The sequence below is a fragment of the Lygodium microphyllum genome, chromosome 24 (assembly GCF_053477565.2).
Source record: "Lygodium microphyllum isolate KBCC chromosome 24, Lygodium_microphyllum_v1.1.10, whole genome shotgun sequence".
NCBI classification, from domain to species: Eukaryota; Viridiplantae; Streptophyta; class Polypodiopsida; order Schizaeales; family Lygodiaceae; genus Lygodium; species Lygodium microphyllum.
Window position 1 is genome coordinate 4509953 of NC_141158.1, and position 13866 is coordinate 4523818.

The window sequence follows — 13866 nt, forward strand, 5'->3', positions numbered from 1 at the left end:
GGTTTCCTACCAGTATACCTCTCCTCTAGAGTCATCCCATGTATTGCTGCAGTGGGAGTCCTGTTCATTATGTAGACTGCTGTAGCAACTGCCTCAGCCCAGTAAAAGTCTGGCAGGTCTTTTTCATTGAGCATTGTTGAGACTCAAGCTCATTTGTCTTCTGTCAGTTGTTTACCTTAGTGAATAAGGTTAAGGCACACTGACTTAACCATGATAAGATCTAGGTCAGTTGATCTTTGAATGTGTGTTGTACATACAGTTGACTTGGGTGTGACTGTGTGTGGATGATGGAGAATGAACTGAAGGGAGCTGTCTGCTACCCTTGGGCCTGAGCCTTTGTCTCCATCTCTTTTTCTCTAAACTTTAATAAGCATGGCACAAGATACCTCTCCAATATGCCTGTTTTTTCTTTCTGCAATTCCATTTTGTTGTGGGGCATGACTGCATGAATATTGCTACTTTATGCCATGCTCCTACAAGAACCTTGCAAACTCATTTGAGAGGTACTCTCCCCCTCCATCTGACCTTAGGCATTTTATTTGCAGGCCTGTTTCTTTTTCAACCATAGCTTTAAGAGTTTTGAAATGCCCAAAAACTTCACTTTTCTTTTTCATAAAATACACCCAAATTTTTCTGCTGTAGTCATCAATAAAAGTGACAAAATAATGACAACCTTCAAGAGATGTAGCTTTAGTAGTCCACACATCAGAGTGGATTAATTCCAATGGCTTCTTACTCTCTTGAACATGTCTAGAAAATGGTTTCCTTGCCTATTTTCCAAACTGACAGGCTTCACATATTTTATGCATTTCTGCAACCTTGAATTTAGGCAATCCTGCAACAATATTTTGGGCTTGCATTGATTTAAGTCACTGTACATTAACATGAACAATGCGTTTATGCCAGATATCAATATCTGCAACTACACCGGTCCCATGTGCAAACATTGCTGCACTCAATTTGGGCATGTCTGCATCCAACGTAAACATTCTGCCCTTCTTCTTTCCTTTTGCTATCAAGCGACCTTTATTTTTCATATCCTCAACAAAGCATCCATGAGAATTAAATCTGACCTGCAAGCCTTGCTCAACCATTTGACCAACAGAAACCAGGTTCTTGGTGATATTCGGGACATGAAATACATCCGACAGGTATTTCTTTTTCCCATCTTGCATAGACAAATGAATTTTTCCAATCTGCACAATAGGATGTGCAATATCATCACCAATCTCCACAAATCCTGGTTTTTCCATTTTCCTTGCATCCTGCATCCATTCTGCATGACCTGTCATGTGGTTTGATGCACCTGAGTCAACATACCACACATCGTTGCTTTCTTGTGCACTTGTCACAGAATTGGTCATGTGCTGCACCGTAAACAAATGCTCATTTCTATCATCACCCTGTCTACTAGAAGATACATAACTCCCTTATTGCAAATTTCCATTCATGATGTCATACCACTTCTTATAGCAGTCTTTAGCCATATGACCCATTTTACCACAGTAGTAGCATTCAACATTGCTGTTTTCATTTTGGCCTCTTTGCCATCCACCACGACCTCTTTGGCTCCCCCTGCCTCTAGAGTTACCACGTCCTCCTCCATAGGATTGGTTTTCTTGAGTTTGCTGCATATTCTGATTTCTACCACAGCCTCCAGATCGGCCTCCTCTACCTCAGCCTCTACCTCTTCCAGCATTTGAGTAGAAGACAATTTCTTTTGAAGTTCCTCCTGAAGAAGATGCACCACCATTTCTATGCTCCTTAGAAATTAGAAGACCAATCAACTCCTCAAAATCAAGAAATCTTTCACGGACGGAAATGGATGTTCGGAACTGTGCATAACCCTTTCCTAGACCATTCAAGGTCACAGAAACTAAATCATCATCTTCCACTGGCGACCCAATGGAAACAAGTGCATCTGCAATCTTCTTCACCTTCATGTGGTAGTCATTGATGCTCATAATTTCTCTTTGCACATTGTGCAACTCTTGCTTGAGCTGCATTTTCCTGGCTTGTGTATCTGTGCTATACATTTTTGACAGAGTATCACATGCCTCCTTTGGCGTACTTGCATCCTGAATATGCACAATCATAGAGTCTGAAATACTGATAGACAGCCAGTACATAACTTTTCTGGCTCTCTCATGCCATCCTTTAAATGCCTGCATTTGCTGTTGATTGGGAGCATCAGGAAGAACTGGTTTTTCTTCATTTCCTACAACGAATTCCCAATATCCTTTTCTCATAAGGAAATTCGTCATTCTAAACTTCCATGCTTGGAAGTTGTTCTTGTCAAGCTTTTCAGTGACAATCTGTGAAAGAGAATCAGACGCCATTTCAAAACACTACAAAAAATTCTATCACTGCAAAAAACACAGCTTCAGCCTCACAAGGGCAAATCTGCAAAACTGCCGAAAGTGGTATTTGACCACACAGTCACTTCCTAGTGATGATTTTGCATCAACATGCAACAAGGATGATTCTGTTACTCCCAATGCCTCTGCGCACAGGCATACGATGCAATTTCTACAGTAACTTTTCACCGACCTATAGAACAGTGGTCGCACAGCATAAAATAGGGCCTTTTCCTGAGTGCGTGCGGAAAACTTTTGCCTCCAAAACACTGGTCCTCTTACCAGAACACCGCGAACTTGGTTTGCTTTCTTGAGCTCCTTACCACAAACAAGGCTCTGATAACATCTCAAGATTGTGGGAGAGAAGGAATGAGTCTCACTTGTAGCTTTCTTGCTTGCACAATGGGAAAATACACACACAGGTGGAGGCTGAAAACAGTTTTCCTCTTCTTAGTTGTGTAAGCCAAAAAGAACTCAAGTACATAGAAATAGAAGAACCCTATATATGGGTCTCAAACCAAACTCAACTAACTGAGGTGGCATACTAACTGAGCCACGAACTAGAGTAGATAAGGATCCAAAGATCTCCCAAGGCCCTTCATATGTTTGTGAAACCACACTCACACCCACCCTTTTCACCGTGTGTATACCCCTATAGGGCCTTTTATTTAGGCTTTGTAAACCTTTCCCTCCCGAAGAAACTAAGACCTTAAAGGTCTTATTACCCCCTTCTCATGGTTAATCCCTTAACGATTCCTTGCCTCGAAAAAGAGAAGAAGAGTATTGAAGCGACGGTGGAATTCCGAAAATGAGTGTAAAGTTGCTTCCACGTTCGAAGGACTACAACTGCGATGCCACCTAAGAAAGTCCAAGGAGTAGCTGCGGGAGGGTCATCTCCCGGTATCCAGGTGGATATCTCACCCCAAACCCAGGTTTTTCCTTCTTAATTTTATATCGATTTTAATTCAATCGTGCAAGATAAATTGTTAAGAATAAGATATATTTTGTCCTAGTTAATTACGATGAAGGAATTTAGTTTAATTGAACATGCAAAATGAATAAAGTATAAACATAGTTTTCCTTCAAATAGCATTATGCATTGAAACAAATTATGAGCAAGATTATTTACCCACTAAAGTAGTATATTTTGATTAAATCTTGAAGGTATAAACAAATTGCATCTTGCACCATTAACCCCTATTCTTTTTACAAAGAATCATCATAGAAGATGCAATTCATGAAAAGTTTCTTACGATGCTTAAACTCTAGGACGTTATCATTGCTAACTGCATAACTTAGCAAGGGAAAGATTGCTTATTTGGCATGAGTTTTGTTTGCAAGAAAAAAGGAAGATTAATTGAATTTACCTAACCTCAAATTGATAAAGTTTAGGATTGACACATAGATAACAAATCGTGCGGAAGTGATCTCAATATTATCTTCTAAAAGTTAACCAAATTAATATAAACTTAGAAATACCTATGCTGCAAAATATTCATTGGGAATGATTTAAAATCCAAGAAACGTTTATACCTTAAATACTTGCCCACATTCCCTGATTGTAGGGTCAGTAAATCGTAAACGTAAAAGAACTAGGGTTTGTCCCTGAGTTCTTAAAGGAAATAATAAAAGTTAGGAGACCCTAGGTCTGACAAACGTTAGCTTAAAGAAATTGAAACAGATTGTTTCATCGCATATTACGATGCAGGACTTGCGCATCAAGTACGAAATCATATGGTCTTGTGATTGATTCACAAGAAGAAAGGTTAAATACCCTTAATAAGGATGGCGGATCCTTACACAAGTTATCTTGCAAAAGGATGTATTCTTTGATATCCTTCTAAGTAAGGAAGGTTAAAAACCAAAAACTAAAGTATCCAATGAACTTTAGGGTTGACCAAGTTGGGTTAATAGGGTACGCCCTAGCCTAGAATATAAAGGATCTTGCCAAGTTGCAAGGCACCCCGGATCGAGTGCTAGATGCATTCAAAAGGAAAGATTCCTTCCTTAGCAGTTTGCCAAACAACAAGATCGATCAATGGAAATGTTTGTGCTTGCTAGAGATTTTAGAGCACTGTTTGATTTATTAATTACAAATTAAATGAATATCTATACTTCAGGTTGAAGACCAGAAGGGAGAGGCAGTTTCATTTACCCCCGATTGCCTGCCTAACCCTAACCAAGGGGGTTGTTGACCGCACCGGAAATGTGGACCGAACCCGCTGCGAGAGGTCTCTGCGTTGAGCACTACTTGGAGTAGGAGGACGCTTGGGTGCCAGGGGGGGCTCTGGCCGTAAATCCCTCGCCTTCCGGGTCCTGCGTAAGAGGCTAACGTGACTTGGGATTGGATCTCGAGGCCCACATACTAGTCTACGGGCGGAAACTTGGAATAGTGATCCCTGTGGATTGCTGGATAGCCTTTGGGTGGATTGTGGACAAGCCTACAGGCGAAACTCCTTGTATTTCAAAGATAAATATGATGACATGTTAATAACGTTGTTTTAGGGGAACAGAATGGGACTATGCCTTATGGCAGAGAGGTTGAGCTTTGCATTCCCTCTCGTTTCCCATTCTCATTGAACCAAGTGCAGCGTGAATCCGCTTCGGACCTGGCGTTTCTACGTAAAGTAGTTCGCTTTGGTCCGACGCTAGTTGCTATTAGAAAATGACCAATCAAGAAAACCCTAATTCCGGTCGATCCTAAGTGGAACTGCCAGAATACTTCCGCTACGTGGCAGCCGCGGAAAGCCCTAGGCGTCGTTAGGCTTAAGCCAATCCATTTCAAGTAGACACTCATGGATACCTAAATTCATAACTTTGAATTTTACCGAAGTCTTCTTTCCTCCCAGAAAGAATTCCACCTTAGTAGTTTGCCTGGTACAAGTAACCTCATGACCATTTTCCAATTCCACAAGTAGGGTAGGTGCTTCTACTATGGCTATTCCTAATCTTTTTGCATATGCTGGTGAGATAAAGAAATGTGTACTGCCACAATCAATCAAGGTCTTGAAACCTTTACCTTGATAGTTCGATGGTGTCTGAATCACCAAGAATTGGCGATTCGGCCCTTTCTTGTGAAGAGCAGCATGGACTGTCCCCCTTTCAAACTCTGCTTTCATGGTCGGATCTTCTTCTTCTTCTTCTTCTTCTTCTTCTTCACATATTTGTCTATTGGCAATGCAGGCGGTTCTTCCTCTGCCTCGGAAAGCGGCTCCTTGACCACGGCCCGTTCCTTGGAAAGGCGCTTGGTGATGTCCTTCACCAAGCTTGGGACATTGCCTTTTGAAGTGACCAGGCTCGTTGCAGTGGAAACAACGGAGGTTTCGGCCATTGCTTTGGGTAGGAACAAAGTTGTTGACATTGTTAGTCCTTACTTTCTTTCTTTGCCCCTGATTATGACCTTGAACTCTTTTCATTGGAGGTCTGAATGCTCCTCTGTTCGGGTTATTATAAGACCAAGTTTTATTACCCCTTGGTCTAGCTTGTACCTCCTGAATTATAGGTGCCGCTCGAATGAGTGTGTCCTGAAGATCTGATGGATGCATAGATTCGAGATGGGTATTGATTGGTGGATTTAATCCCGCACAAAATTTAGACACCTGCTGTGTCATGTCCATCTGCAGTGCATACTTAAGAAGTGAGACAAATTTAGAATAGTATGCATCAAGCGTGAGCCCCGACTATTTTAGTTTGTAGAACTTATTCATTTTCTGCATGCGATAAGCAGGTGGTAAATATCTTCCTTGCACAGCTTTCTTCAGCTTCTCCCAGGTAACGGATCCCTCTGTGATCCCTTGATCCCTACACCATTGCTTCCACCAAAGCCTGGCTTCGTCGGTGAGCTTTAGCTTGGCGAGCATAGCCTGATTGGCAGGTGCAATACCGGCTGCTTCGAAGTAATCCTCCATGGATTCAATCCAAATTTTAGCATCAGCCTGGACGAATTTGCCTCTCCTATCAAACTCGGGCTACTTAATCTGCTTGAGAAGGAACTTCTTCTCCTGGATCATAGCAGTACCTAATGTAGGAGGCGAATTAGGAACCTGTACCTGGGGTTGTGCTTGAATAAATGTTTTCTTTATTATACGATAATTGTCGTTGATTTATATTATATCTTTAGTTCAGCTCTCACGTAAACAATGCAGCTACTTAACTTTTTATCAACTCTTATGCACAATTAGACATTGATAAAAAGAAATCTTTATTTGTATTTATATGGCCATAGCCCTTTCGAATACAACATTTCTTGCGATGATAAGCCAACTGTTACATTTAGTTTGGGGAGAACAACATTGTATTACATTTATCTACATGAACTGTATAATAGTAAAGTTTCGGGTCATGGATCTTCAGGAATCGGTAAGTCATTGGAAGTTCAGGATATCCTTTCCATTGGAATCCATACTTCTCATGGCGGCCCAACACTTTAATTCTGTTGGGCGGGGATTCTATATGTTATTTCCTCATATACATATGAGTTCATCTCAACCCTCCGACCTCGAATATGTAAAGTTGAGTTTACATGAGCTTCTACAAAAATGAACAGCTTCACGACTTTTAGGTCTTCCAACCACTTGATCCTCTTTAGGTTGGTTTGTAGATAAGCAAACTGGTGGGCGGCTATATAGTAGATTCCTGAAGCACCTGTCCATCTTTGTTCCATGTACAAAGGTGATGGATTATAGATCTGATCCATGATGTTCATCATCCCAACCCTTTGTCTATAAAGCGGAGAATGCATTGCAGTCATAAACATGACTCAAAATACCAAGAACTTGTTCCACGCTTTGTAATTCTGCAAGACAGCATTGAAGGTAAGGAAATGTTTGGATAGCAACATTTGATTTACTTCATCCTATTAAGATCTCATAAAAACAATTTTGTTGTTGGTCGGCTCTGATACCAACTGTAACGTGTCCACTAGTATCATCCAGGACACGTCTTAGTAGTCCATCGGAAAGGAAGTCTAGAAAGCTCCGGCCGGCACTCCCATGGAATGTTATGGGGTTTGCGATCTAGGGCTCTCCGCATCTGCCACGTAGCGGAAGTATTCCAGCCGTTCCCACTTAGGATCGACCTGGATTAGGGTTTTCCTCATTGGTCATTTCCCAACACCAACTAGTGTCGGACCCAAGCGAACTACTTTATGCAAAAACGCCAGGTCCGAAGCGGATTCATGCTGCACTTGGTTCAAGGAGAACGAGAAACGAGAGGGATGCAAAGCTCAACCTCTCTGCCATAAGGCATAGTCCCATTCCATTCCCCTAAAACAGCATAAATCGGGTTATATCATAACTCTAGGTCAACGCTTTTGTTGTTCATGTCCTTTGACGATGATCCCGTTGTTCCTCGTAATTTGAGAAAAGTTCCCGGGCAACTGAGACCATCCATCCGTAGGATGGACCTATGGCCCATCCTCCGCACTTTCCTCGGGTTGTTTTAGTTATTTCATTATCTAACACATTAGTTGGACATATAACAACTAGCTTCTTTAATTAACCCATTAGGCATTGGTTCCTTCACGTAATCTTATCACTTGACATAGAAAAACAATATCAGACAAGTTTCTTATTAACAGGTCATCATATTTATCTTTTCAATATAAAGAGTCTATCCCGTAGGCTTATCCACAATCCGCAAAGGCTATCTAGTAATCCATAGGGATCACTAATCCAAAATTTCGCCCGTAGACTAGTATGCAGGCCTCGAGATCCAATCGCGAGTCACGTTAGCCTCTTGTGCAGGGCCCTAAAGGCGAGGGATTTATGGCTAGAGCCCCCCCTGGTACGCAAGCGTCCTACTGCTCCAAGTAGCACTCAACAAAGAGACCTCTCGCGGCGGGTTTGGTCCACGTTCCCGGCGCGGTCAACAACCCCCTTGGTTAGGGTCAGGCAGGCAGTCGGGGGTAACTGAAGCTGCCTCTCCCTTCAGGCCTTCAACCTGAAGTATAGATATTCATTTATCTTTTAATTCATTGGTCAAACAAAGTCAAACAGTGCTCTAAAATTTGTAGCAAGCACAAACATTTCCATTGATCGTTTTTATTGGCAAACTGCTAAGGAATGAATCCTTCCTTTTGAATGCATCCAGCATTCGATCTGGGATGACTTGCAACTTGGCAAGGTCCCCTATATCCTGGGTTAGGGCGTACCCTATTAACCCAACTTGGTCAAACCTTAAAGTTCATTGGGTATGTCAGTTTCTGGTCTTTAATCTTCAATTAATCTTCCTTACTCAAGAAGGATATCAAAGTATATATCCTCTTGCAAGATAACTTGCGTAAGGATCCCCCATCCTCCTTGCGAGAATTTGGCCTTTCTTCTTGTGATCCAATCACAAGACCATATGACTCTGTACTTGCTGCGCAAGTGCCGCATCGTACTATGCAATAATGGAGTCACAAAACAATCCGTTTCAGGTTCTTTAAGTTGACGTCTTTAGACCTAGGGTTTCCTAGCTTCATTTTTGTAAGAATCTCAAGGACAAACCCTAGTTCCTTTTACGATTACGATTCACTGACCCTACATTCAGGGAATGTGGGCACATATTTAGGGTATAGGTGCTTCTTGGAATTTAACTCATTCCCAATGGCCATTTCACAGCATAGGTATTTTTAAGTTTATATCAATTTGGTTAACTCTAGAAGATAATTTCGAGATTACTTCCACATGATTCGTTGTCTATGCGTAACCCTAACTTATCGATTTGAGGTCAGGCATAGGTTAGGTTAATTTCAACTAATATTCCCTTTTCTTTGCGACAAAATTCATGCTAAATAAGCAACTTTTTCCTTGCTAATTTATGTAGTTAACAATGATAATTTCATAGAGTTTATGCATCGTAAGAGTCATTTCATGATTTGCACTTTCCATGATGATTCATTGCAAAAAGAGTAGGGTTTAATAGTGCGAGATGCAGTTTTGTACCTTCAGGCTTAACCGAGGTATACTATTTTAATGGGTAATAATCTAGCTTATAATTCATTTCAATGCATAAAGCTATTTGCTAGAAATACGTTTATGCTTTATTTATTTTGCATGTTCCATTAAATGTATTAGTGATTAAGTTCCTTCATCGTGAACAACTAGGACAAGATATATCCTATTTCTAACAATTAACCTTGCATGATTGAATTACAACGATATAAAATAAAAATTAAGAAGGAAAACCTGGGTTTGGGGTGAGATATCCACATGGATATCGGGAGATGACCCTCCCACGGTTGCGCCTTGGACTTTCTTAGGAGGCATCACACTTGTAGACGTTTGGACGTGGAAGCAGCTTTACAATCCTTCTTTGGAATTCCACCGTTGCTCCCTTGCACCGCCTGTCGAAAGTAGTTTTTGGAAGGCTCCCTCCTTGAAGTCGGGGATTCGAAAGGGTGTTTCAAATTTTTTTTTGATTAAGACCCATTGAAGCCATGGGGAAGGCTTAATGGCCTTTTAATGACTCGTTCAAATGAGGAACAAAAAGGGATGGAAAAGACACAAGGTGCGGGAGAGAACTCCAAGAGAATATAGTAACCGTAAAGATTATAAGTAGGTTGAAGGACCTTTAGGACAAACCTGGAGGAAGGGGGTTTCAATACGCCACAAGGGGAGGGGCTAGGGAAGGTTTAAACATGGAGGAAAGAGGGGTGGTTCCAAGGAAAAGGGATAGGGGTTTAAGGGCTTAACACGGGGGGTGTGGTTTCAGGATGCCCAAGGAAAGGGTTTAAGGGTTAATACACAGGGGGTGTGGTTCGACGAAAAAAACGGGGCTTAAGGATAGGGGCTGAGTGAACTTTAAAATCACAGGGAAGATAATAATCCCAAAAGAAAGGACTTAAGGGTAAAACATGGGGTTCCAACACCCATGGGAGAGGGCCATATAATGTTTTAGACATGGAGGTGTTTTACGGGGAGGGGGGGGATGAGTGGGGGGTGAGGTTTTAAAAAAACATGAGAAGGGGGCCTTGGGGATTTTTAGGACACGGGGGTAATAGACCCGAAAGAAGGGCTAAAAATATGGGGGGGGTGTAATAAAAGGTTTGAAGGCACAAGAAAGGGGAGTGAAAGGGGGCTTATTAAGCCCTTTGGAAGCTTCCCCCCAGGAAGCTTCCAAAGTTTCCACACGTGGGGGAAAAACTTAACGGTGGTGTGACAGACAAGTGGCGGGGCCTGTGAGTGTAGGTAGCATGCTGGGAAGAAAGGCAGCGGATGGCAGAGTCAGGCGGCAACGACGTAGGTCCTCAACGGCGGGGGGTCTCCATGGCGGCGGCTGGACCACACTCTGCAGCAGCTCCCAGACATCCTCCCCTCACTCAAGGCCTTCCCTTCTCACAGCTCATCGTATTTCAGAATGCCCCCCTCTCACCTCACGATGCCTGCAGAGTACCCTCTCCCCTCATCATAGCTGCCTTGTCTATTTAAATAGGGGAGGGGAGGGGGATCCTCCCTCCCCTGACGTGTCGATGCGCCATGGCAGCTTGAAGTATCGAGCTCCACCAAGGAGCTTTGTCATGTTTCTATTCCCCTCCCTCTCCAGCACGAAAGTCGGCTGGGGAGGGGAATAAAAATTTTTGCCATATTTCTTTATAATTATCCTACCCTTAAGAGGGTTTCCTATGCGAATGGTCTATTTATCCTTTTTAGAGTTGTTACAATTGCGTCCTCCGTCAATATCATGAGTTCAGAGTTGATGGAGAGGTTGGGTCTAGGCATCCAAAAAGATAGCTCCACCCTTCTCAAAATGGCTGATGATAGTCTAAGACAACCAGAAGGTTGCGTTACTAAGGTCCATGTTACAGTTGCAAGTGTAGAATGCTTCTTGGACTTTAGGGTGATAAGATTTGCAGGACGTCCTAGCTATCGAGTCCTGCTAGGTAGGCCTTGGATTTTGCGAATAGACTATCAAGTCGATATACCCGTCGGTCAAGTGGTTCTAGGTAGAGGTGCTAATCGAGTAATAGTTGATGCTTACCCTGAGTCTCCTCAGAGTGAGAGAGCTCCTTTATCCTCTACTGAATTAGAAACAGTAGATGATCCATCTGGTAGTGAGACATCATCCAATGATGAATCTAAAGAGAGGTCCACTAAAGGATATTTATCAGATAACTCTAAATGAGCCAATAGATCCGCAAGATAGGATAAGAGACGCGGATGTGATTGAGTTAAACCTTGGCACGCCAAATGATTCGCCACCAATTAAATTAGGTTCCATGCTCAGTTTAGCAGAAAGGGAGGACTATTTGTCCTTGATTCAGGAATTCTGCGACATCTTTGCTTGGAGTTATGATGAGTTGAGAGGCATTCCTCCCAGTCTGGTTGTTCATACTATTCCTATAAAAGAAGGCAGTCATCCTATGCATCAGAAGGTAAGGCGTATGCCTTTTGAATTAAGGGATGGGCTGTTTGAGAAGTTACAGAAGTTACGGAAATCTGGTTTAATTTTCCCTGTACAACACACAGAATGGTGTTCAGCAGTTGTCATCAGGAAGAAGAAAAACAACTAGATCCGACTATGTGTAGATTTTAGAGAGATGAATAAGCAGACTGTTAAGGATTACTACCCGTTGCATTTATTGACCAGATTTTGGATCAATTAGTGGGTAGGGAAATATATTCATTTATAAATTTCTTTGCGGATTACAACCAGATGGAAATTGTAGAAGAGGACAAGTTGAAAACAACTTTTATTACTGACTTTGGTACCTTTGCGTACCATGTGATGGCCTTTGGTTTGTGCAATACACCTGGATCATGGCAACGAACAGCAGACAAGACCTTTGGTGACATCTCCCCAAATGAGTTGAAAGTATTTATCGATGACCTGGGGGAAGCCACTGTAAGGGAAAGGGTGTTGATTATCTTGAGAAAGTGTTTTGAGCACTGTAGATAATTTTGTATCAGTATTAACCCACGGAAGTGTGTCTTTGGAGTGCCTTATGGGCTATTGCTAGGCCATGTGGTCAGTTCAGTAGGAATCGCAACTGACCCTGAAAAGATCAAGGTCATAGTCGCCATGAGTCCATCACGCACTCAGAAAGAGGCTCATAGCTTTTTGTCATCGATAGGGTACTATCGGAGGTTTATAAATGCCTCGGCAGAAAGGATGTTGCCATTAACAAACTTATTATCCTTTAGTTGTCTATTTGTATGGAGCGACCCTTGTAAGGTAGCTTTTGAGGATGTGAAACAGGAGCTAGTAAAAGCACCACTTTTAAAAGCACCTAAAAGAGGCGAGGCATTTTATATATTTTCAGCAACCACCATGCATAGTATTAGCTGCTGTTTAGCCCAAATCTGGGAGGAAAAGTGGTATCATCCGATAGCTTTTGCTAGTCGAAAATTGGGCATTTCAAAAATTAACTACACCTACATGGAGAAGTTTTGCCTTGCGATGGTCTTTGTGACTAAAAAATTCAGGCACTACATCCTCTATGAGAAGGTAGTTTTCTATACAAAGGCGGAAGGGCTTAGATTGCTTATGAACAAGCTACAACCGCCTGATCGTCTGGAAAAGTGGTTAATCACTTTGCAGGAGTTCGATTATGAGATTAAGAGGGCTTAGATTGCTTATGAACAAGCTACAACCACCTGATCGTCTGGCAAAGTGGTTAATCACTTCGCAGGAGTTTGATTATGAGATTAAGAGGGCTTAGATTGCTTATGAACAAGCTACAACTGCCTGATCATCTGGAAAAGTGGTTAATCACTTTGCAGGAGTTCGATTATGAGATTAAGAGTAAGCCACCGAGGTTGCACGGGATTGTGGAATGCCTTGTGGATTTCGAGGAGCCAAAAGAGACTTTGGCTAAAGGAAGTGGTATTGAAGAAATGTTTAAAATTGATACAGCTTCTATCCCATCTTGGTATGCTGCTATTACACATTATCTATCAACAGGAGAGACTGGAGTTGGTTTCTCAAAATCAGAAAAGAGGAAAATCAGACAACAAGCTTTGAAGTTTTCCTTGATCGCAGGAACACTATATCACCAGGGTGTTGATGATATCTACTGCCGATGTGTGATGCCTGACGAGGTTCCTTTCATCTTGGAAGAGTGCCACGACTCTGCATGTGGAGGGCACTTTGCTGGATGGTTGATGGCATAGAAAGCTTTAAGAGTTGGATATTGGTGGCCATCCATCTTCCAAGATTCCTTTGAATATGTTAAGAGATGTGATACCTGTCAAAGACATGACAGCAGAGAGAATAGGAAATGCCCACTTACGCCTGTCATGGCTATCCTTCCATTTGAGAAGTAGGACATTGACTTTGTGGGTCCTATCACCCCGTCGTCTACTACTCAGAAGAGGTACATTATAGTAGCAACTGATTATTTTACAAAATGGTCAGAAGCGCGGGTGACGAGGTAGGATAATGCAAAGGAGACTGCAAGTTTTCTTTTAGAGAAGATTATCTACCATTTCGGTCCACCGAAGGAACTAGTATCGGACCGTGGAACCCACTTTTTGAATAAGGTGATCAAAAGCTTGACTGAAGCTTGGCAAATCAAGCATAATAAAAT